This window comes from Spinacia oleracea, chromosome 5 (genome assembly GCF_020520425.1).
Source record: "Spinacia oleracea cultivar Varoflay chromosome 5, BTI_SOV_V1, whole genome shotgun sequence".
In the NCBI taxonomy this organism is placed as follows: domain Eukaryota; kingdom Viridiplantae; phylum Streptophyta; class Magnoliopsida; order Caryophyllales; family Amaranthaceae; genus Spinacia; species Spinacia oleracea.
The window spans coordinates 56,085,226-56,108,022 of record NC_079491.1 but is presented as its reverse complement, the minus strand read 5'-3'; the positions used below and the strand labels follow the sequence as shown (position 1 = coordinate 56,108,022).

The window sequence follows — 22,797 nt, the reverse complement described above, 5'->3', positions numbered from 1 at the left end:
AGTTCAGATTTTTGAATCACTAGTACATAGCATCGCTGCCCCTGCGCAACAAGAACAGTGTACGCTGCAACAAGTTCAGACTTGTTGCAGGCCCCCCTGTTGCAGCATACGATGTACGCTGCAACAGGGGACTAAAAGCCCGCTGCAACAGGGGTTTTTTCTACTAGTGATTGGACTTTTTTTTTAAATCGTTTAATTCGTTGGGCTTCGTATATTTGCATTAATTTGGGCTAACGGGATATTTAATTTAATATTTTATTTGCTTGGGCCGGGCCGCGAGTTTTATTTTAATATTTCATAATTAATTATCCGGAATAATTATTGGTTTGAGTGGGAGCCACTAAATGAAATTAAAATGAAATAATTATATTTTAATTATTTTCGTAGGTCGCATTATTTTAATTAAATTCAATTTTAATTAGAATAAAGTCTAAGATTAATAATTTGGAAATTGATTAATCTTTTAGGACGCGTTTATGTAAACGTGAATTTTAATTAATTCACGTAAATACTTGCATATTAACATGGGCCATTCGTTTTAGCATACGAATGGGTGAATGCATAGAATATATATTTTATGCAATGCAGGTACTCCAAGTGACTAGTATGGCCAATTTAGGATAGTTAAATACGGTCTGCGTACCGTTCTATCTTTGAATGTAAAGTTTTAAATATGGTCTGCGTACCATGGAAATTTTGATGTAATTTATTATTTTCAAGTATTTCTGAGTTTAGAACTTTAAGTTAGCATTTGAACGAAGATTCAAGACGATGCCAAGCTAACAAGGAGGTGATGAAGATTGGATGCTTCAAGACAAGATGTTTTGGGCCATACTAGATCACCATTTATTTATGCAATTTAATATATATATACATATATATTTATATATATATGTATATATATATGTATATATATTATATATACATATATATATATATATATATATATATATATATATATATATATATATATTATGCGTGAATGTATGAATGTATGTATGCTTTGCATGAACAGGTTGTTTCCTATGAATCGATTAGTTTTAAGTTCACTTAATAATCGAACCAACATAGGAACAACTAGGTCCAAAGTAATATTGAGTTTAAAAATTGCCTTCCAAATCAAGCACTTACAAAAATTTAAGGATCTAAGATAGTAGGTTTACGCTAAAGCGAGGTGCTATTTTAGTTGACTTAGGTGGTAAGGCATCCTAAAGGAGCACGTTGATTGTGGTTTCAAATCAAACAACAATGGCATTATGTTGTGGCAATGGGATAAATTATGGTATTAATTTATTAACCAAGAGTAATTTGGAGATTACTAGCAATAGGTTTTGCTTACCTAAAATCTTAAACTACTTAAGACATGCTAAAGCTGCTTAAGGATTTAGGACTTTTGGGGTCTTGGAATCGTTTCATTCATTTTGGACCATGTTTTTTGCTTTTTGCATGAATGAAATGTTTAATAGCTTTGATGATTGCGTGAATGCTTTTATTTCAAGTTATTAAAGTATGAAAAATGTTTTCTTTGCTAGTTCATTTTGTAGAATCGTAAATCTTCAACTTTATTGCTTTCGGACGATAGAACTGCGATATTTTCTCGGTCGATTGGTAACTATTTATGAGAGTGATTCTCAAACAAAAGGAGAGTGAGAGCGTATCTTGAATGCTATTTTCTTATAGTGATCTTCATGGTTGTTTTCAAACTGAAATTTGAATGGTAGACCAATTGGACCTCATATATTCAGAATACTGGGTACTTTTGAAATAATGAAGTATTGAGTTAAAGACTCATGTATAACCAATGGTTAACAACCAATTTTCTTTTGATTCGATAATGAACTAGACTCATTGGATGCGGTCATTCAAAGTGAATAAAAGAAAGGGACTGTGTACGCATAACAAAGTAAGAAGATCAAGCAAAGAGTAAAATCTTTAGGACTATAAGAAAACGTGCTAGAAAGGATAGGAAAGGGGAACAAAAGAAATGAATTCACTATTCAATTTCTACCTTGAAGTTTATGTTAAAGAGAAACGACTTAGCAAATAAACTCCTATGGTATTAGATTACCGCTTGAGGTTCTAAACTCTTGTTAAGAACTCAAATTCCGGGAGCTAAGTCTGGTTATTGACCTACAAGTGGGAAATGAAGCAAAGTTGTGCTACATTGATTGTAGGGTCATCATGTTTGTTTTAAAGTCCTTCTAAAGGCTAGAACTTAATGGTATTATGTTCCATTAATCATCATAATCAATTTCTGTTTGGACAACGGAAAGACTCACATTCAAGCAAAAACATTCGTTGGGTGTTTATTTGAATGAAATGGTCACTTAAGGGTTGAGTCATATGATTGATTAATAAACAAACGAATCTCTTCACACTCAAACTTCAGAAGGTTCAAATCAAACATTTTGATTTGTGTTCCACATATCTTTGGAAATGTCATACGACCATATCAACAAGACAACATTCTAAGATTCCATGGCATGGATTTCTGAAAGTTGGTTAATTTAAGACACGTGGGTCTTGCTTGTTGAACATGACATAGAAATGGACTATTGTTAGAAGTTTCTAGACAATAAAGTTCATGGGCCAAAGATGGATTTTATGACCTACCTATTTCACAAGAATTTGAGAAAATATGGCTATATTTACTCAAAGTGAAATATGTGAAATACTTCAATGTAATTCACAAAAGGATATAAAATCAACTTGGCAAGAATTTTGGAACATCTAGGCTGGGTCAAGGTGATGTTTGCATAAGCCAAGAAAGATTATCTAGAATGTTTATATGGCAATATGACAATTGAAGCTCCATAAGAATATGGTATGTCCAAATGGAGAAATCGGAATCTATTTCGATTAACGATAATCACGACTATTTTCCTATATAGTTTCTAAATGATACTCTCAAGTGACTATCACACTAAACAAGGTTGTCAAAGCTAAGGATAAGATGTCATAAGGATTGAACTTCGGTTCAGTACATCTTTCAGTACATATATATATCTAGGGTTGTCGAACCCAGTGGGAGTTAGTGTTTACATCAAACAAACTCAAGGATAGATATATGTTTCTTTATGAGCGACTCATAGAAAAAAAAGGTATTGATTCTACCACAAATCTGAGAACATATGGTTGTTGCTCTAGATAATGTCTTTTAGGAAACCATCATATTTCCAAAGAGGCAAGTGGGAGAAAAATGACCTCGAATGGATTTCGAGTCAAGCAACAAACAAATGTAGGATACTTAGGAGTCTTTGGAAAAGCTCCGTACTTAGAAGCCTTTGGAAGTGCTTCAGGAAGACTTTAGAAGTGCTTCAAAAGAATCCTAATACTCAAAGGATTTGAGTAATGTCTTTATAGACACTAATGTTTGATGTTCAATACCTATGTAAATCGTATAAGGAATAGAATTCAACCAAGATAGATACATAGATATCTTGAGGAATGAAATCTGAGAAGACTTTGGAAAGTGCTTCAAGAACATACGACTTACAGGTTAGCTACGACGAACTAAAAATTCCCAAGTATGGTTTGAGGCCATCAGAAACATAAGTATGGTTCGAGGCCATACAAAATGGTTTGAGGCCATTTTATCCGAAATATCTTCATCTTAGATAATCAAATCTATGATTTGGTTGAATTGCATAAAGGGTTCACTCCCATTGGTTGCAAACATGTTTTCAAAACATACGAAGATGATATTGTATACACATACAAACGAGAAGCTAGATTGGTGGTTAAAGATTGTAAACAACTTCACGGCGTTGATAATGTTGAAATCTTTTTCACCAAGTCGGAATGCTTGAACTATTTTGGATAAATCTAGCAATCATTGCATATGGCAATATGGCAATTGGAAAACAAAACACCTTCCTCAATTGGACTTGTAGAAAGGAATTTTGTACATCACACAATGTAAAAGTATTGGATGCTAGATAAAAGAGCAAGCTTAAGAAATCTATTCGTAGATTAAAGCATGCAAGTGGGAATTGGACCATATTTGTCTAAACGGCTATTGAGCAATCATAGCTTTATGAAAATATGGATCATCTTATAGATGAGGAGTTTAGTGGGAGCTAAGTCAAGATTATTGGTTCTATATATGAGATACATATCTCTCTATTGAAAATGACATTCAAATGGTTAGATTTGAAAGTATTTGTCAATATTAGAACCATGGCGAAACTTAGAACATACTGGGTTAAAGATCTATTGGATAGGATCTAAAGCGTTGTTTGGATTCTGTAAAAGTAATTACTAAATCAAACACAATGGAGAGACTCAAAAGAGACTCTCAACTCATATGAGTAAGTCTAAGTTATGAATGCTTTAACTAAGTATAAAGCTAGGCTGTTATCACTAGAGTTAAGCATGAAGGACCTTGAAGAGGTACCTTCACCTTATATCACATGGCAATGCCAAGATTTTAGCAAGATTCAGTATCTCTTGAAACAGAATAATGCTAAAAGTCACATGGATGGATTTTAAAATGCGAATGGTCTTTGCATTACAATCAATCATGTATAATGTGATATATAGATCGCCAAGATAACTCGTGAATATTGGATCGTGACGAGTTTATATCAATCTCTATTGATCTGTATCAAAGATCATTGGAAAAGTATCAAGAACATCCAATACATTCGGAGATGTAGGATGAGCACTTGATAAGAGGAAGTGAAGATAAATAAAGTTTTGATGCTACATGCATTTGCCTAAGCAAAAGTTAAATCTTGTTGTTAGGCAAACCACAAACATACACGGGCAATTAGACGTCGTGATTAAAAGGTGGTAACATAGGTTCTAAACCATATGTGATGCATGGGAAACTGAATCAATGATTAGTTTCCAAGTTCTCAGTTGAAAGATGTATCTCCCACATCTATGTGAACTGGTTGGAGCATTCCAAAAGGAATCATCATTTGAAATTCTACATAATTGAAATAAATTCATTGTTGCCTAAGAAGCAATGAAAGGGAATTGTTTTTAGTGGGAGTTCTTCAATGAACTGAGGTTGATCACAAGTCTGCTACCTGGATGATTTTCTATTTTAGATATGATTATCATTCTAAATAGCAACGAAAGACTAGATCATTCTAGAAACATATTCAAATATCTTTTCATTTTACATCGAAAGGCTTTCGATAGAAAAGATGCTAAGGATAGAAAAGTATGATAAACTAAACCTCTGCATTGAATGATACACAACATTCATATTCAGATATGGAATCAAGTTTGAGTTCCATGAATGTTTTAAGTATTGGGTGAAAGGCCTATATCTGTAAAACATTAAATGCTTGATTTTGGGTTTGAGGCCCACAAATTGGTAAGCATTTGGTTTAAACATTTATCATTTATGAAATTATATTTCATAGTTCATTTAATCTTGGTTTAGTATTAAATGATAAGTCCATGTGATTCAAATCATTCAAATGGGATGTCAAGATGGATTATTCGACAAAGAAACACCCATAAGTGAACTTGAATATTGAAGTCACAAAGGATCCCTAATCCAGGTCATTGAAAGGTGGACGACCAATGACTCACTACAACATAATAAGCTTTTAATAGCGCTTTTTTAAATGAAAGACAGCGCTTTAAAAACGCTGTTAATTAGCAGCGCTGTTAAAAGAACAATAGCGCTTTTAACAAGCGCTATTAATTTCGTCTCATTTAGCAGCGTTCAATATATAAGCGCCATTAAATCTCTGGTATGGCGGGAAATTTTACGCACCCAAAAACAAATTTAATTTAAATTAATTATTAGCGTTTAACTAAAAAGCGTTACTATTAGGGCGCTTTTTAATTTTGTCGGGCTCTTTTTAATTTTAATTATTAACTATTCATTATTAAATACCTGTAATAAAATAATAAAAAAAACCATTTTAAAGCGGTAATGTAAGAGTTGAATATGTAGGTAGCTCCCCACAAAAAAAATTGAATATATATAACATCCCATTTCATTTCTATCATATCAAATAAACGTCTCATGTCTTATAACTTAAAATCATATACAATTTTGCCTAATTAAACACAGTAGAAAAAAAAGTATATGTGTCACATAATCCTTCTTTTAATTTCAAATCAACATACTAAAATTAGAAAGCTGTAGACAATTTCCAGTCGAAAAACATAATTAATACACCATAATATTCACAAGGATCATGACGCATCCTTGAGCTCTGACTTCATCAATTTGTTCTTGATCATAATTCGGAACATTGCAATCATGAAAGTACTACAAAATGAGAAAGTTCAAATACTTAGTAACAATACATATAAAGTCTAGGCATAATTGAAGAAAGAAAAATACATACATCTTCAAATATTCAAGTTTGCTTATGGTCGATGATCTCTTACATGAATCTCGTGACATAATATCCAGAATCCATGACATTCTTTTGCAGAGGACAATGCACAAGAAAAATAAATCAATTATTTATGAATACTATTCAAAAAAAATAAAAATTTTAATAAACATAATCAAAAGACATACTTGTATTTGTATCCACTTAGTGCTCATTTTAATCAATCCTATTTCACTTCAAAAACAAAAAAGAGCTATGCAAACATGTATCTTTGTTCAAGAAAAATAAGAGCTAGAGAAACGGCCCAAACATACCAGATATTTTATTTACCAAATCAACAAAAGTACAGCCCATTATTATTATTAGAAAGGCAAATATGAACATCCATTATCATCATCATTATCATTACCCCATTGCCTCAAAGAGGCTCCCGCGAGAAGGGGGGGTCGGGTGCACGCAACCTTACCCCTGCATTTGCAGAGAGGTTGTTTCCAATTGACCCAAAAGCAAGGTGTAATTTTCGCATTTCTAGTTTTCGGTTTTCTATACCTAGAGTCATAGTTAAGGGAACCAGGTCAATTCCCAAGAACTTTAAGGCTAGGACATCACAAATCAGTACCAGGAACTTAATACCTGAACTTAAGATATTGGATAGTGCACTGACGGTTGACCTTATTGAGCAACATGATGAAAAAGTAAAGTATTGAGAAAACAAAGTAGAAGTAATCAATCCCACTAAATTGTTAATAGAAATAAGACGAATAAATAAACAATCACCATCCTGGAAGGCTATAAGCAGAAAGAGTTTTAACTAAATACTGCCTACAGTTCAAAACACAAAATTCAGATACTCCTACTTCAATAGAAGGTGCATGAGAAATTCCAAGTAACAATATCCAACATGGAGAAATTGTGCGGACACCGAAAACATGAAAAGCAATTAAGAAAAATATACTCCATACAATGAACCTGGATGCCATCAGGCAATGTCACTGAAGAAAGCATTAGAACCTCATCTTGGTTTGAATTTATCTCAATTCTCCACCGCTTTTGAGCAACCTCAACAACTCGTCCCTCATCAGACAAAACACAGAGTTGTTGCAAACAATAGATAGAATTTACATGAAGTAAAGACAAGGGATTTTAAACAGCTAAATCCCTTTGCTAAGTAAAATTTAAGCCAGACGTCAAATTCTTCGGTTCTTAAATAGTTGATCAATTAACACATACTAGTTTTGTAAAGCTACCTGCCTACCTGCTATGCAAAAATATATACGAAGTACAATGCTAAGAATATGAGTTATGTGAAAAGATGGAAATAAAGGATTTGCTATTGAGCCTATTAGTCTTCTGTCTCATCAAGGTTTTCTGAATACATGACTAATCCATAAATACGTAAGGAGAAGAGTTAGAGGAGAAAATAAGAGTATCATTCAACAGAGGAACAAACGAGGGAATTAAGGTCAAACCCAGTTGTGGCCTCTACTACTAGAAATGCTGATGCCAAATTCATGGATGGCAAGAAAAAGGGTGGATGGAAAAGAATATTGGCGGGCAAAAGGACTTGGCTAGTAGAAGTATAATCAAAGTCCACTTAGTCCCATCACAATAAGCTATTTTACAAAGAAATACATCTATAGGGAAGAGATGTTTACTCTTGAAAGTCAGTCAACTGAATCATCAGTGTCACGCTATGAGGCAATCAAAGATATATTTGGAATATTAGAAGAAAAATAAAGTGGAAGACCTCCAAGAGTCAAGCCAACACTAATTCAGTATCCTTATCCTTGATTCCTGGAATATCAACCGGTATCTTAAAAGGTACTTTGTGATAGACGGACAACAAACTTGTATACTACTATGAAGAAGTAGCTCAAAATTCTTCAACCACATATGCTAAAAGCATGCCTGATTTCCGCATTAAAATGGAAGGAGCTAAGTGCTTAATATAGAAAGTAAGAGGCCATAAACTCAAACATCACAAGTTTGTATGGTAGATTAGAAAAATTACAAAGGTTTAGTTTTCAGTCAAAAATTCTTACCATTTCAAAATTCTTACCATCTCATAATGTATAGATAGATTACAAACTACAGTAATACATTTGATCCATACACTATCAGACCCTATCAATGTCACATCAACACTAGCTAGTCGGAAATCCGTAACTCTTTCTCAATTTTTTATCTATTTCCTGATAAGTCCTATTATGCTGTATGTAGGGTTATGCACACCATAGTACTCCCTACTCTCTGCAGCCTACTCTTTCTGTCTCTCCTCCTTATGTCTTCTGAAAATGTACTTTTCACTCTCTTTCTAATTGTTTTTTATTTGAATAATTTCTGTTAATCCAGCCTCCTCCTATAAACATGAACCTGGTGTTTAAAGTCTCAGAACCTGAGCAGTGACTATATACAGGGAAAAAACTATACACATATTGGGGAGGGAAATATCTGTGTTTCATACAGGATAGATATTATACTCATAAATTGCACATAACCCTCAATCTTTAAAGATCAAGACACTTTATTCTTCATTGTTATGGGGAAATCAAGTTTAACAAACTAGAATCATTTGTAAATTAATACCTTGGTTGAAATATTGCACCGAGGAAGCAAGAAAGAGCTCATGCTCCAACTCCTCATTAGAATAATCCGATGGTTGTGTAGTGCAGGTATCGATCCATACAAGTTCTCCCTCATGCTACAGTTGAAGAACAAAGCAATTGAGACCTGTGGTTCATGCTAAGGATTAGCATACACTTAGTGTTCTACACTCGTGTACTTATCATTCGAGAGGAGTTGAATATAAAACCGGGCCAATCAGCTTTAACAAACTGAAACACTGAAACTAGTTATATAAGAGAAATATAGGAATATGTCTTTGATACCTGAAGCAAGTTGCCAACATTGATAATAAGTGCACCTTGGATTGCTTGACATTAACCCATTTCCCCTCATGTTTAACTTGCAACCCACCAAATTGATTCTGCAGCAACACTGTGAGAACGCCAGGATCAGTATGGGACGCGATCCCACCTGTCTTGTTGGGCTCGGGACAATATGGATAACAATGGCCAACCATAACTCTGCCTCCTGAACATGACATCTCTTTCGATCAACTGCCTCCACTCCCAATCTTTGAGAGAATAGCCTTAAGAGTGTCTTACCTAGCTGTTTAACTTCCTTATCCCACTCAATAATTTCATCTCTGCCAGAATACAGAATTGGAAGCAACATCATCTATCAGAATTATTCTATCTAGAGGATGAATCAGATCAACTTAAGGTTTGAACATGATTGTGCGACAGTATGACCCAACAGACTCAGGACTTGCAATAATAAGAAGAAAAAAAACCAAATTCAGCTAGAAAGCTACTTCTTGAAGCATGGAAAAAGTTCATAAAAGCAATGTCTACACGGTAGCTTAAATAGTTAAATCTACAGACAATAATACTCTGGTTAATAACATTAAAGCTATACCAAAACCAACCTATCCAACCTTCACTACAAATTCAGGAGGAGCACACCAAGAATGAGGGCCCTAATTAGTAAACCGAACCTCTAGAGACCATAAGTTTGGGAATCATAACCCAAAATTATCAGCAATGCAGGCAAATATGAAGTATATATTAATTTTTTTTAATCAAATTCACAGCTTCCATAAAAACGCTATTTTACAAGATTGTTAATGTATTATACCATGAGTCCGAGAAGTAGGAGGATCTTTCTCCTTGAGCTCCTTCAAAATTCTCTTGGACTGCATCCCCTTAAAACCAACAAAAACCAAAATAGATCAAGTTAGATCTTCAACTACAATCATCGAATAAACTTATCAAAATTTATAAATCATGGGAAAAGAACACCAAATTCAACAAAAGTAAACCAGTATATCGCAATTAAACTGCAATTCACACTTTCAAATCGCAAATTCCTAATTAATAAACCTGTAAAACGCAAATTTCAGAACAGCTTAACAAGAAGAACCGCGAAACCACAAAACCGCAAAACCGCAAATGAACTCGACAAATTTCGGATTGAAGGAAACTCGGCAATTTTGGATTGAAAGGAACCCTTAAAATTTTCGACGGGGGATCTAATTGTGAATGAAAAGTTAAGTTTAGGGTTCTTGGGGAGATGAGATCTGATGAACCGCGTACATCGTGGATTAGTGGGTGGTAAATGGTTTTTTGTGTGTGTTACTCCGTATATTGTACCTTTTTTTCCTTTGGGTAAAGTACTAAAGTCGTAAAGACTAGAGTAGTAGAGTACGGTACTCCGTATGTTTCAACAACACGTTAGTTAAAAACGCTGTCTTATATTAATCTAGAATTAAAATGCTATTAAATATAAACTTTAACAGCGGTAAAAAGTATTGTGCTGTTATTTTATTATAACAACAGCATTTTTTTACAAACGCTGTAAATTAGGTGCTGTTAATTACTCATTTTGTTGTAGTGACTAATGAAGATTAGATTGCAAGTAGATTACTTAGTTCTGTTTTTTGAACTAGAGTGACTGGATGTCAGAATCTTTTGCATAGATACTTATTGGATCTTGTATCGGATTGACCATGAGAACACTTTAAGAGATTAAAGTCATGTCATAGGTAGTTCTCATTAATGGTGATTAGAACCATTCCTCAGAACATGAGCGATTATGTCTGCTCGTTTGAGAATTAGTTCGCTTTGATACTAGCTAAACGTCGCACCATAAAAAGGATGCTATAAAAGCAGTTATTGGGCGTACTATGAATCAAAGTGAGTGTTCATAGATTGCAAGAATGGATTTTCCTCCTATCTTTGATATCTTTGATAGGATATGGTGTTGTTGTGTAACAAGGCCTCTCGGAGAGTTAGATACTGTAAAATGCATGGCCGTGCTCAGAATGGTTAGGCTTAACCTTCTGCAAAAGTTTGACAGTTGAACTCTGTAATCCGAGAAACACTTCTGGACCTGATAAGGATGGCTTGGATCTTACCTTATGTTCAGTAAGTAACACTAAGTGACTAAGGAATGTGGATGCACACTTGTCTAAATGACAAGTGGGAGATTGAAGGAAATATGTCCTTCATCCAAGGTGCATTATGTAATCCCCCGTAATTTTATACATTTTATTAATATATTTTAACGTATAAGTAATTATATTAAAATAGAATTTACGAATTTTGAAATAAATATTTAAGTAACGAATATTTATTTTTTATACGTTTTAAATATTTCAACGATTTATGAAATTAAAATAATTTTAGAACTTTTGTTGAAAAGAAATCGAATTACGAAAACCGTTTGAAGTTGGAAAACAATCCTAATTGGTTTTGGATTCAAATACTTAAACTCAATCCTAGTTCTAGCCCAAATTGATAAAGCCCAAATAACAAAAACTCAAATTCTTTACTCCCTCCTCTTTCTATTTCACGTGAAACCAAAAACACCAAAACCCTCAAACCTTGCTTCCTCCTTCACGTGAACCTGCAGCCCTCACCTCCTTCAGCGTCGCACAGCCGCCGCACCAGCCACTGCCTGGCCGCCGTCGTTGCTAGGCCACCACCTCCTCCGTCGATCGGTAACTCCTTCTTTTCTTCTCTTGCTTCGTCCTCCCTCTCGTTCGTTTTTTCAATATCTTTATTTTGTTGGTTTTGTTTGCTCGGCAGCCACCACCACACGCCGCTAGCCTTGCCGCCGCCTGTCACTGCTGCCACGCTTCCCAACCTCCGGCGGTCTCCCTCCTTTCTCCTCCACGCACGCAACAAGCTTCCCCTTTCTTCTTTTCTTGCTTCACCATCAGCACAACCACCACCGTCGCTGCCACCTGACAGTCGTGCCGCACCGCACTCCTGCGCCTGTGCTGCACCGCCGTGGCCGCCGTCGCTCCCTGCCCAGCCGGCGCCCTTGCTCTTCACTCTCTTCTTGATTTGGTTATTTCTTAAACCCTAAGTAACTAATTATTTTAAATTAAAGTTTGTTAATTTAGATTATATTCTTAAATTAAATTTATAATTTTTAGGGTAAATGTGATTTTCAGATTTGATGTTGAGATTAAAAACGAATTAATTTTCAGTTTTGATTAATTAAAATTAAGATTAGGGCTTAATCATAATTTATTAACTTAAATTATGTTTTCTTGAATTAAAGTTATGGGTTTTGTGATTTAAATTATAAATTTGAGATTATATGAATTTTATAATAAAGTTATTAATTTTCAGATTATCTAATTACATCGAAATATTGGTTTTTGATTGTTTAAAGTATGAAATTCAAGGTTTTTATAATTATTAATCATGATAGGTTGAGTATGGATTATTGAATTGATTGTTTTGAGATACTAGGAACGTAGGTTGACCTTGGGGAAGCTTTTAAATGAATTTATATTGCTGAAAATTTAAAGTACGATGTTTGCAAAAGTTTTCAACGAATTTCAATCACTAGTTCAATAATTATGATGCTAGGAAAGCAAATGTTTAAGTTTTGATATTGGGGAAAGCTCTAAATATGTTTAGGATACGTTTAGAATGCTTTAATTATGGTTGCCAATGACTAGAAGTTGATTGGGATTACTTGTTGGTTGTTTTAGGCGGAGAATTCTCTTTAGGCGACTTTTGAAAGTGTTAAAGTGGCCTATCAGTTTGTTTACACAAGGTACGTACATACCTGTGTGCTTGGAATGTGTGCTAATTGTTGAAACCATGTTGAATTGTTGATGAACTTGGTTATGTTAATGTTATTGATGAACTTAGTCAGGTTGAAATTGCATGTTTGATACTGTTGGATGGACATATTAAACCTTTATTGCATTTTGAGGATTATAACATGTTAGTATGGAAGATTGATGCAAACATGTTTGATTGGGAACACTAGATTATTTAGTATATAATTCAGATCAGTTAATTGTTGTTCCCTTTTAGCTTTTCACTACTTTATGAGGGCGGAGGACCTTATTTAGTAAGTTGAAACCTTATACCCATATTCAGGGGTTGATCAGTATTAAAGAAAAGATTGGAGTTAATTGGAATGAGTCTTGTTTGATGCCTTGTGATCACTTACTCAATTCCAAGATAAAAACAGTTATAAATAAATGTGAGTTGCATGCCTTATGTGATTGTTGAGTCATAACAGGGTGTCAATTTGTAAATCATGTAAAGTGAAACTGAGTAGCAATAGCTTTAGACTGTGCACGTCTAAAGTGACGGACAAACAGGAGTTGGGGTTCATGGTGGTAGCCCATGGCCTTTCATTTGGACCGGATTGATCACCGCGTCCTATTTTCAGTCAAACGTTCCTCGATATCGCAGGTCACTGAGGTTATGGAGTCGCGCCCGTACCTCGTCTAGCTAGAAAACTCGGTCCATTGCCTATTTCAATTAAAATAATATTATTGTTATAAAGGTCTAGTCCAGTCTAGCCTAGTCTAGTTAAGTATGGTCGTCAGATTATCATGCTTTGTCTGCCCTTAATTATGTTTAATAGTATCATGTTAGGATTATTATTGCTTTAGTATGTAGTACTCAGCTTTAGTGTGTGTTGATCATGGCTATGCCTATTGATCCTGTGATGACCCATCTTTGGTGAGCAGTCTCTAAGGATCAATAAGCGTTGCCCATCTACAGGTTTGAAGATGATGCATCATTGGGATCGGGATTAGAGAGCTTATAGTTCTATTTGTTTAATTAAGTGATTTAATTTGTTAACTTGGATTTGAAATTTGTCGTACTATTTATATTTCCTTATTTTCGTTTATTGGTTTTGGGATTAAACCTGTAATCAATTACCTATAAACCTCAAATTAGTTTTATGTTTTCCGCTGCAAAATTCTGAATAAGCCGTTACGTTTTCACACGGGCGATAATGCCTTGATAATTCTCTATATTTTATATTAAAAGGTTATTTTAGAAAAGAGAGAATTGTCGGGGTGTTACACATTAAGTCTAATACCAAGGTTCAGATTAATTGCGAACAATTAATTCAGTGAGATCAAGTGATCGGAACAACTAGCTGGAGCAATGCTTCCGATCAGTGAGTTCTAATGCATATTTGAACTCACAACTTACTCTTGACTGAACCTACAAGGTCACACCAATGACACGTAACAGATCACCGGATTAAATGAATCGGAAATTCATTTAATAGCTTTTCGGGAATTAGTTGGAAAACGTATTATACAATACAACCTTGCATCAGAATCGTATATCGTATCGCGAATATTCGTAAGCTAGGCGAAACGAATAAATCATATCGTACGACGGTGATTCGTCGTATACGAAACGATAAATAATATATCGGAAATATATTAATCGCGGATACGGAAAGGGGCAACGCTGCCAGCCCAACGAGCCAAGGCGCGCAAGCGCACAAGGCCCACTGGGTGTAGCAGCAAGCCAGCGCGCAAGGCCCAAGCCTTGGCTGGGCGCGCGCGCGCATGCGAGGAACAGCAGCAGCAGCGCACACAGCGCGACCCAAGGCCCAGCGCCTGTGTGGCTGTGCGCGTGTGGGCTTGCACGGACGGGGCTGGCAGGCGCATGGCCTATGTGCCTTGGCCGGTTGATATTATAACCTAAGGGTTATAATATTAATCCATCTCACGTTTTCCAATAACCTAATGCAAAAATCAGATTACACATCAAACCCTAAGGAGGAGAGAGAAACCCTAATTCTCTCTAACCTCCATGGATGTGTTCTTCCCAAAAGCACAAAGTCTTGAATGATTGTCTAAGCTACGATTATCAAGACGGATCTGATCGTGTCGGTGAACCAAGTAGAGGAACGACAAGTGGAGTTCTTTGTTCGTGTTCGTTGACAGATTACTTGAGAAAATACGCTTCGAATGTAAGTTTGCTTAATGCTTTATACATGTTTCCTGGCTTTGGGGATTGTTTTCGCACATGTTATTATGTTTAACTGTATTCCCCTACACAAAATCCAATCCCCGAGACCGTTCCCCTCCAGGAACTCGGTACAAAATACAACTTCCAAAATCCAATTTCAAAATCCAAGTTCAATCTCAACTAGTGGACCATCCCATTGGTTTTACTAGGCCTTTTCCACTCAACATCATATAAGGCAAGTCAAATTCGGGCGCCGACCCACAAAACCGAGCATGCCGGGCCCCGCCCCGTAAAACCGAAGTTCAAAACCCGAGAACGGCTTGTTTTTAGACGCAAAATAAAGTCTTAACCTCCAAGCAAACACTACACGCCAAACATCGTACTATTCGTACGAAGGTACACCCATACAAGACAAATCAAGGACGGCATCTTTCCGTCCTTTTTGGCGGCATTCAGCCCACGTCAGCAGCGCCCAGCGCTGGCCTGGCGTGTGCTGGCGTTTTGCACCATTTCTCTCCTATAAATACCCCTCATTTCCATCGAAAAAGGGGGAGCACAACACATACAACGTTGTAATTTCGACATTACTCCTCACAATAAAAACTTCAAAACTCTTCAAAACACATACAAAAAGTCGTAAATTCAAGAGCAATTGGGAGCTCGTGCCTAAGCCTAACTAGGTAAATCCGAATCCCATTTCAATCAATCATGCTATTTTGATTTCAAATGAGTAGCAAGTTGGTGTTTTTTGCCATAAAAAACACCACTTGCAACAATCATACATGCTTTTTCAAAAATACAAACTTTTTCAAAATACAAAATACAAATTTTCAAGATTCAAGGATGTTCAAAGTTGTTTGCATTCATCTCTTTGAACTAGAATCACCTTCAAGTGTGGAGTAATCAAAGATGACACCTTTTAGCATTTAAAGGTTTAGTCTTTTGAGATTCAAGACTCCACTTTTCAATATACAAGTTCAAGTTTTCAAATTTCAAAGATCCCACCATGTTTAGGGTTGTTCATAGTTACCTCTCTAAACTAGGATCATTTCAAGTTCAAATTTCAATCATTTCAAGTTCAAGTTTCAATCTTTTCAAGTTCAAACCTTTCAATATTCAAGCTTTCAATTTCAAGTTCAATATGCAAAATCTAGGACATTTGGGTTGAGCAACCTCTCCCAAGTTGAGATTTTTGGCTTTAACTTCGTGTCGGGCGCACTTATTTTTAAGGAGCCGCTTGGCGTTCGAATCTCATGTGCCCAAGTACAAATTTCAATTATGCACCTTTCAATATGGCAATTTCAATATCGCACTTTTAATATCGCACTTTCAATATCGCACTTTCAATACCGCAATTTCAATACCGCAATTTCAATATCGCAATTTCAATATCGCAATTTCAATTTCGCACTTTCAATTTCGCACCTTTACTTGCCTAGTCCATTTCTAGGCAATGTGGACCTACTCCCTAGTCTTTTTCTAGGGGGTCTTGTATTTACTAATTCCGCACTTTATTTAGTATTGTGATGTTGCTTTATGTGCTTTATCGCTTTCATCACCAATATGCTAAATACAACAAAATACAAATATTACATCACGCTTAACGAAGATATTTTTGGACAAACCGACCTTAGGTTCCTTAAATCAATCTTTAAAGCAAAGTGACCACCGTACAATTAGAAATTCTATTTTGTTCTAAATTTCAAACCCACATAGTCTAATCTTAGGGTTTATTTTCGAAACAATGTTGTGCCAACGTACTTGAATATTTCTAAAGCTCACCGAATAAGCATTTTCGTTCCCGAGCCCGGATCTCACCCATCCGTTTCAAGGATTCAAGGCATTATCCAAAAATAGAGTCATTTTGCGGTCTTCCCAAACGGGACCTAAAATAAGTTTGGTGGCGACTCCTTCGAGGTGCAAAAACAATTCAACAGTTCTCTAAATGAACCGCCGCGTGCCAAACCCCCCATAGTAGGAAACGGGAAAAAGATCCAAAAAACCCCCTACACTGGGCAACTTACTTGTATGTATGTTAATTTTTCTAAGAGAGAGGGAAATATTAAGAAAATGTTGTCTTTATTACTGGAACTTATAAAAGGTTTGACATGTCATAATTAAATTATACTTCGTATTTTTCTTGGAGACATGTTATTCCTTGTTTGTTTTTGTTGCTCTCTTAAGTTGGATGCGTAATATGACTAGTTTAGAAAGGGAACTTCTTATGCCATCTGACTCAGTATGTAGTTTGTGTATGGTCTTTATCTTAGCTGCTTTTTTGGATAGCTATTAATGCATAGTAGTAATATGCATCACATTTTATCCACCTGTTCATTTTCTTGATTTGTTTTCAGGTCTGGTATCTTCAATCCAGCGATTGTTTATGATCATTTGGGAGAGATATATTCAACACTGATATTTGGAAGCTTCATCTTTTGCATCTTATTGTACATAAAAGTATGATATCTTAAACTCTCAAAGAATCCAATTGACATTTTTCTGTTTTCTTATTATACATGGTCTTTACTCTTTATAAACAGATTGCTGGTTCACATGTAGGGCATGTTGCACCATCTTCATCTGATTCCGGTTCTTGTGGAAACTTTATAATTGATTTCTGTTGGGTGAGCTTCACTGATCTATTATGACATCTGTTGTTGTTTTCGCATCTTTGCCTGTTCTTGTATAATCATGCTTCACTTGATGTGATGAACTGGAAACACATTATAAATGCCATTGGAGTGGAAAATATTCGTTATACACATAAATGTATCTTTACTATTATCTTGAAATTGAATGTTGAAAGTCTTGAAACTAATAACGCTAAGGAACCTTGACTGCCTTAGAAAACTCCATTCCAGGATTAATCGATGCAGATGCAGAAATCTCTAAGTGAAAAGGATGCTAAAATCGATGCTCTTACTGTTCACAATAAGATCATTGATACACAGTTGGCATAGATGGCTACTACTCTTGCAGGGAGGCCCCCCGGCCAACTTCCTTCACAACCTGGAAATAGGGAAACTGCGAATGCTATTACATTGAGGAGTGGTAGGGGTTATGACGGTCCTTCTATGCCCGTTGAGGTTGATCCTGGGGTTTCTGCTAGTGGTCTGGTTAGTGAGGAAATCCCAAAGATATTCATGGATGGTAAGGAAGCTGAAAAGGTAGTCTATGAGAACGAGGCTACAACAGAGGTTAAGAAGGGGACAGATATTCAAGTGCCACCTATTGTACTCCCTTTCCCGAACCGGCAACTCAAGAATAAGGACAAACAGTTTGGAAAATTCTTGGAAGTGGTCAAAAACTTGCAGGTAACAGTTCCTTTTACTGAATTAATTTTACAGGTTCCTGCATATGCTAAATTTATGAAAGATATTTTGACCAGGAAACGTGCTTTTTGTGAGGTAGAGACTGTAGCTTTTACTGAGGAATGTAGTGCCTATTTGCAAAATAAGTCTCCACCTAAACTTAAAGACCCCGGGAGTTTTTCCATCCCATGTAACATTGGCACTGTATTTATTGATAAGGCTTTATGTGATTTAGGTGCTAGTGTGTCTGTTATGCCTTTGTCTGTCTGTACTAAACTGAATATGGGTGAGCTTAAGGTTACCAATATCACTTTGCAAATGGCCGACCGTTCTGTTAAATACCCCCTAGGTGTTTTAAAGGACGTCCTTGTTAGAGTAGGTAAGTTTTACATACTTGTAGACTTTGTAGTACTAGACATCCAAGAGGACTCTCAAATTCCCATTATCTTAGGTAGACCCTTCCTTCACACGGCGGGGGCGGTCATTGATGTTAAAAGTGGGAAATTGAATTTGTCTGTTGGGGATGATAAGGTGACTTTTAATCTTAATAGTGCCTTAAAGAGTCCCATGCAAGAGGAAGAACAATGCTATCGAATTGATGTAGTTGATTTTATTATGCGTGATAACGTCTCCCGAGTTCCCGAAAGGGATCCTTTGGAGGCAGTGCTTTGTTGTGAATCTTCTGCAGGTGATAGCAGTTCTTGGAGTGCTGAAGTGGATGCTTTGGAGTTGGATCTTGATGGTGGAGGGTCTGAACCAGAAAGCACCAAATTGAAGAGGTTAGTTCGGTTTGTCCTGTTAAAGAGGTAAAGAAACCCGAACTTAAGCCTCTTCCTGCTAATCTTAAATATGCATTTCTAGATGATGAACAACTTTGCCCTGTAATCGTCAGTACTGCACTTAATGCAGACCAGTTGTTCCAACTTCTTAATGTGTTGGAAAAGCAAAAAAATGCCATTGGGTACAATATTGATGATTTGAAGGGTATTAGCCCTGACTTTAGCGTGCATAGGATACATCTAAATGAGAACCGAAAGCCATGCATTCAACCCCAACGTCGTTTGAACCCCATCATGCAAGATGTTGTGAAAGCTGAAGTCATGAAATTGCTTGATGCGGGTATAGTTTATGCTGTGTCAGATTCTAAGTGGGTGAGTGCTGTTCAGGTGGTGCCAAAGAAAGGGGGGACAACATGTAGACACCTACGTTTGTCCCCATTCCCGAAAGGGAAGGTTCGATGATGAGAACATAAATCTCCACTTGGCAACGCATCTCCTATAAAATAAAGAATCTCAATCACCCTTTCATTTCAGCCAAAACTACTATTTATAGAAACCTGCTAAGAATAGTAACTGCCATAAAAGGTAGTTGTTAAAAGTGGCAAAGTCATAAAAGATAGAAACCTGTCAGAAATAGGTGTTGCGCTCCAACATAAATCCTAAAAGAGATAGAATTTGCATTCCTGGTATAATTCGAAAACAAGAGTCACGTATGAACTAAATTCCTAACGAACCTAGAGTTCATAACGGGCCCAGACGCATTCCGTCATAAGTTAATACGCACTAAAAGACTCGGATAAATATCAAAAGCTCCGTGTTCTAAGAGTCCAAATCTCACAAAGAACTCAGCCCAGATCCCATTTTCAACGCCTGGATCTGGGCGCCGAAATCTTCGGCGCCCAGCCCTGGGCGCTGAAAATTCCTGGGGCCGTTTTATCTCCGGATTCTTTTTGGATTCGTATCTTAAAATCTATCTTTCCACACACCCTTTTCCTATAAATACAGCCTCCAAACCGACGTGAAAAGAACACACACAATTCCGTAACCTGAATATTGACTCTACCCTTAAGCCGAAGCCTCACGCTGCGAAATTGATCCGGCGTTCTATCGCAATCGACCCAAAAGTCGAACAGAACGCGTCCTGCCCCTTGTAGCTTGATGAATTAAGCCTAAATACTGGAACATTGCTTAGAAACCCGAGATTCGTTAAATAAAAGGAGAAATAGCAAAGCCAAGTGGTTAGTTTTCTGAGAACCACAACGCACCTCTCACAGGTGCGTTATAATGTGTCCCTCATATGATTTAATCGCTTTCATCACCCTTTTATAAAATTGTCAAACTATTAATTTTATTGATCTATCACGCCTAATAAGATAATACCTTTTGACAATTGAATTATCATGCTAGGTACCTTAAATCAATCTAAATAAGATAATCACGATCGATTTAGTGTTATGTGTTGCATATTGCTAAAATCAATTCAGAATAGTTTAATAGTTTAACGCATGTCCCTTCAATTATTTATGCTGAGCTAGTAAGGATAACCTGCCTCTGGAGTATTATCGATGAGCACTCCTCTCGGTAGCTACAGTCCCCCGAACTCTCAATCTCTGCCTTACGGGTGTACGTTGAGCGATCCCCACACCAGGGATCACAAGGGAACCTATGGCCGTCGTGGTCGAACATAATTGCACTCCCTTTATGTCACGATAACCGGGTTTTGTCAGTTTTTCTCATTGTCGTTAAAAACTGAATGGCGACTCCTATATTACTAGTCGATTGGGTGTAAACTCACAGAAAATCCAATTACACTTGATCTGACAACGTCACGCCCACGAGGGACGAGGTCAAGCATTAGCCTCGTGCTTTTTCGACCCCCTCACAGTGGCGACTCCACTGGGGATGTTAATGAAATACTCGTGCTCGTAGGTAATCAAAATAGCCGAAGGGTGAAACGATCCTATCCCGCGTTTATTTCCCTATCAAGTTGGGACGACCTTAAAATCAGCATAATAATGTGAACGGACAGAACCGCATAACGATTCTTGGCTCCCTTGGCATGTTTCATCTCGGGAGTTGGGAATAAGGATACCCATGGCCATCCGGGGGGTGCATACACTTCGAATGTTGTCCACTCTGCACTTTCGCTAGTAGTACACCTATCCCAAACCCAATCGCTCGCCCACTAGGTCCCTCTCATTGGTGCATGCCCCCTTGGCTTACATCGTGATTGGCCTCTTGGGACGAAATTCGCTCGTGAATGCACTACCCCGACCGGGGCATTTGTTGGATCGACGATAGAAGAGGTACCAAGCCGGCGCAAATATTACCCATAGAAGCCTATCATAAACTACGTGACATATTATTTTTCTTCATGTTGTAATGTTAGTTACGTGTAGCGAATTATGTGATTGTGTGTGACAAATAATGCTAGAAAACCAACGACCCTAAAAATTGCCCGAACATTCATAAACACCAATTGGCCAAAGAGTTATACCAAAATACGTGTTCCGCAGCCCCGGGCGATCACCACAAAAATAAGCGACGCCCAGGACAGCCTGTAACGGATTCCACAACGCGGTACAACGCGTAAAGGACGTTATTAGGCAAGCACGCAAAATTAAGTCGTATATACGAAAAAAGGATACGCGAACAGAATACGATTACTAGTCAGGGACGCATTTTCAACGCCCCTGGCTGGGCGCCAATCATTTTCCACGCCCAGCCTGGGCGCCGAAGTTGCTGCCTGGCCTTTTGGTCAGGCACAGCAGCCTCGGTACCCGCGCATAAAGTATACGTAGCAATAAAAAAATTCGTAACAAATTTGCTACGAGGACGTATGAAAAAAGGCACTCGATTCTAAGAGCGACTTATAAAATAAACAACTCCTTGTGTCGTCATTAGGCCTCCTATGACGACAATGTTCGACACCAAAACCGAGCATGCTAATTAAAATAACTTTGAATGTCACACGGGCAAATGTTTCGAAAATCCAAAGAATGACCAAAAGAAGAGCCAAAAGTGTACCAACAAAAGCGAGAATAGAAAACCAATAGAAAGAGTCAGAAGTCTAGACTAAGGAATGTTTAACTTTGGGCCTAAACTTTAGCTTGTCTTTTGCATAGGGCTGGTTCTGCCACTTGGCGTCGATCTGAAAATCAAAGGTTAGTGCGTCTCGAAGCTACATCACCAACACAAGGTCTAGTAACTCCAAGCTCCATCCGTCATTCCCCCTTTCAAGGATCTCCACTTCTCCAACCTCGATTCGCACCCTCAAACACGTCCATGGAAGAATTACGAGACCAAATGGTCCAAATGACCCAACTTATGAATCAATTGAAAATGGAAAACGAATCCTTAGCAGCTGCGCAAGAAAAAAATGACCTCGATAACGAGAAGAAGATCGAAAAAATGGTTCTGCAACAAACCATGGGGAGCAAATATTTCTCCCTCGATCCTATACCTTTTCCCGGCAAACTACCGGAAAAGTTCAGTTCATCTGACTTACCAAAGTTCAAAGCCACGGACAATCCCCGTGATCATCTCTTGAGCTTTGTGAATGCCATGAACTTGAAAG

General features: G+C 37.0%; 2 long non-coding RNA genes across 3 annotated transcripts; one reads left to right on the top strand and one right to left on the bottom strand.

Annotated features, from left to right (window-relative positions):
- Positions 1 to 5,940: 5,940 nt before the first annotated feature.
- On the bottom strand, positions 5,941 to 10,517 carry LOC110805385 (uncharacterized). Of its 2 annotated transcripts, none has more exons than XR_008920494.1 (5): positions 10,256 to 10,517; positions 10,011 to 10,077; positions 9,200 to 9,519; positions 6,321 to 9,053; positions 5,941 to 6,241 (listed from the first exon to the last, which is right to left on the bottom strand). It is a non-coding gene; the product is annotated as an uncharacterized lncRNA (long non-coding RNA). The 2 variants fall into 2 exon arrangements; XR_008920493.1 differs by having other exon boundaries at positions 6,321 to 9,041; positions 10,256 to 10,516.
- An 899-nt stretch (positions 10,518 to 11,416) lies between these two features.
- On the top strand, positions 11,417 to 14,117 carry LOC130460890 (uncharacterized). The gene is made up of 4 exons (XR_008921115.1): positions 11,417 to 11,874; positions 11,963 to 12,226; positions 12,883 to 12,947; positions 13,882 to 14,117. It is a non-coding gene; the product is annotated as an uncharacterized lncRNA (long non-coding RNA).
- Positions 14,118 to 22,797: the final 8,680 nt, after the last annotated feature.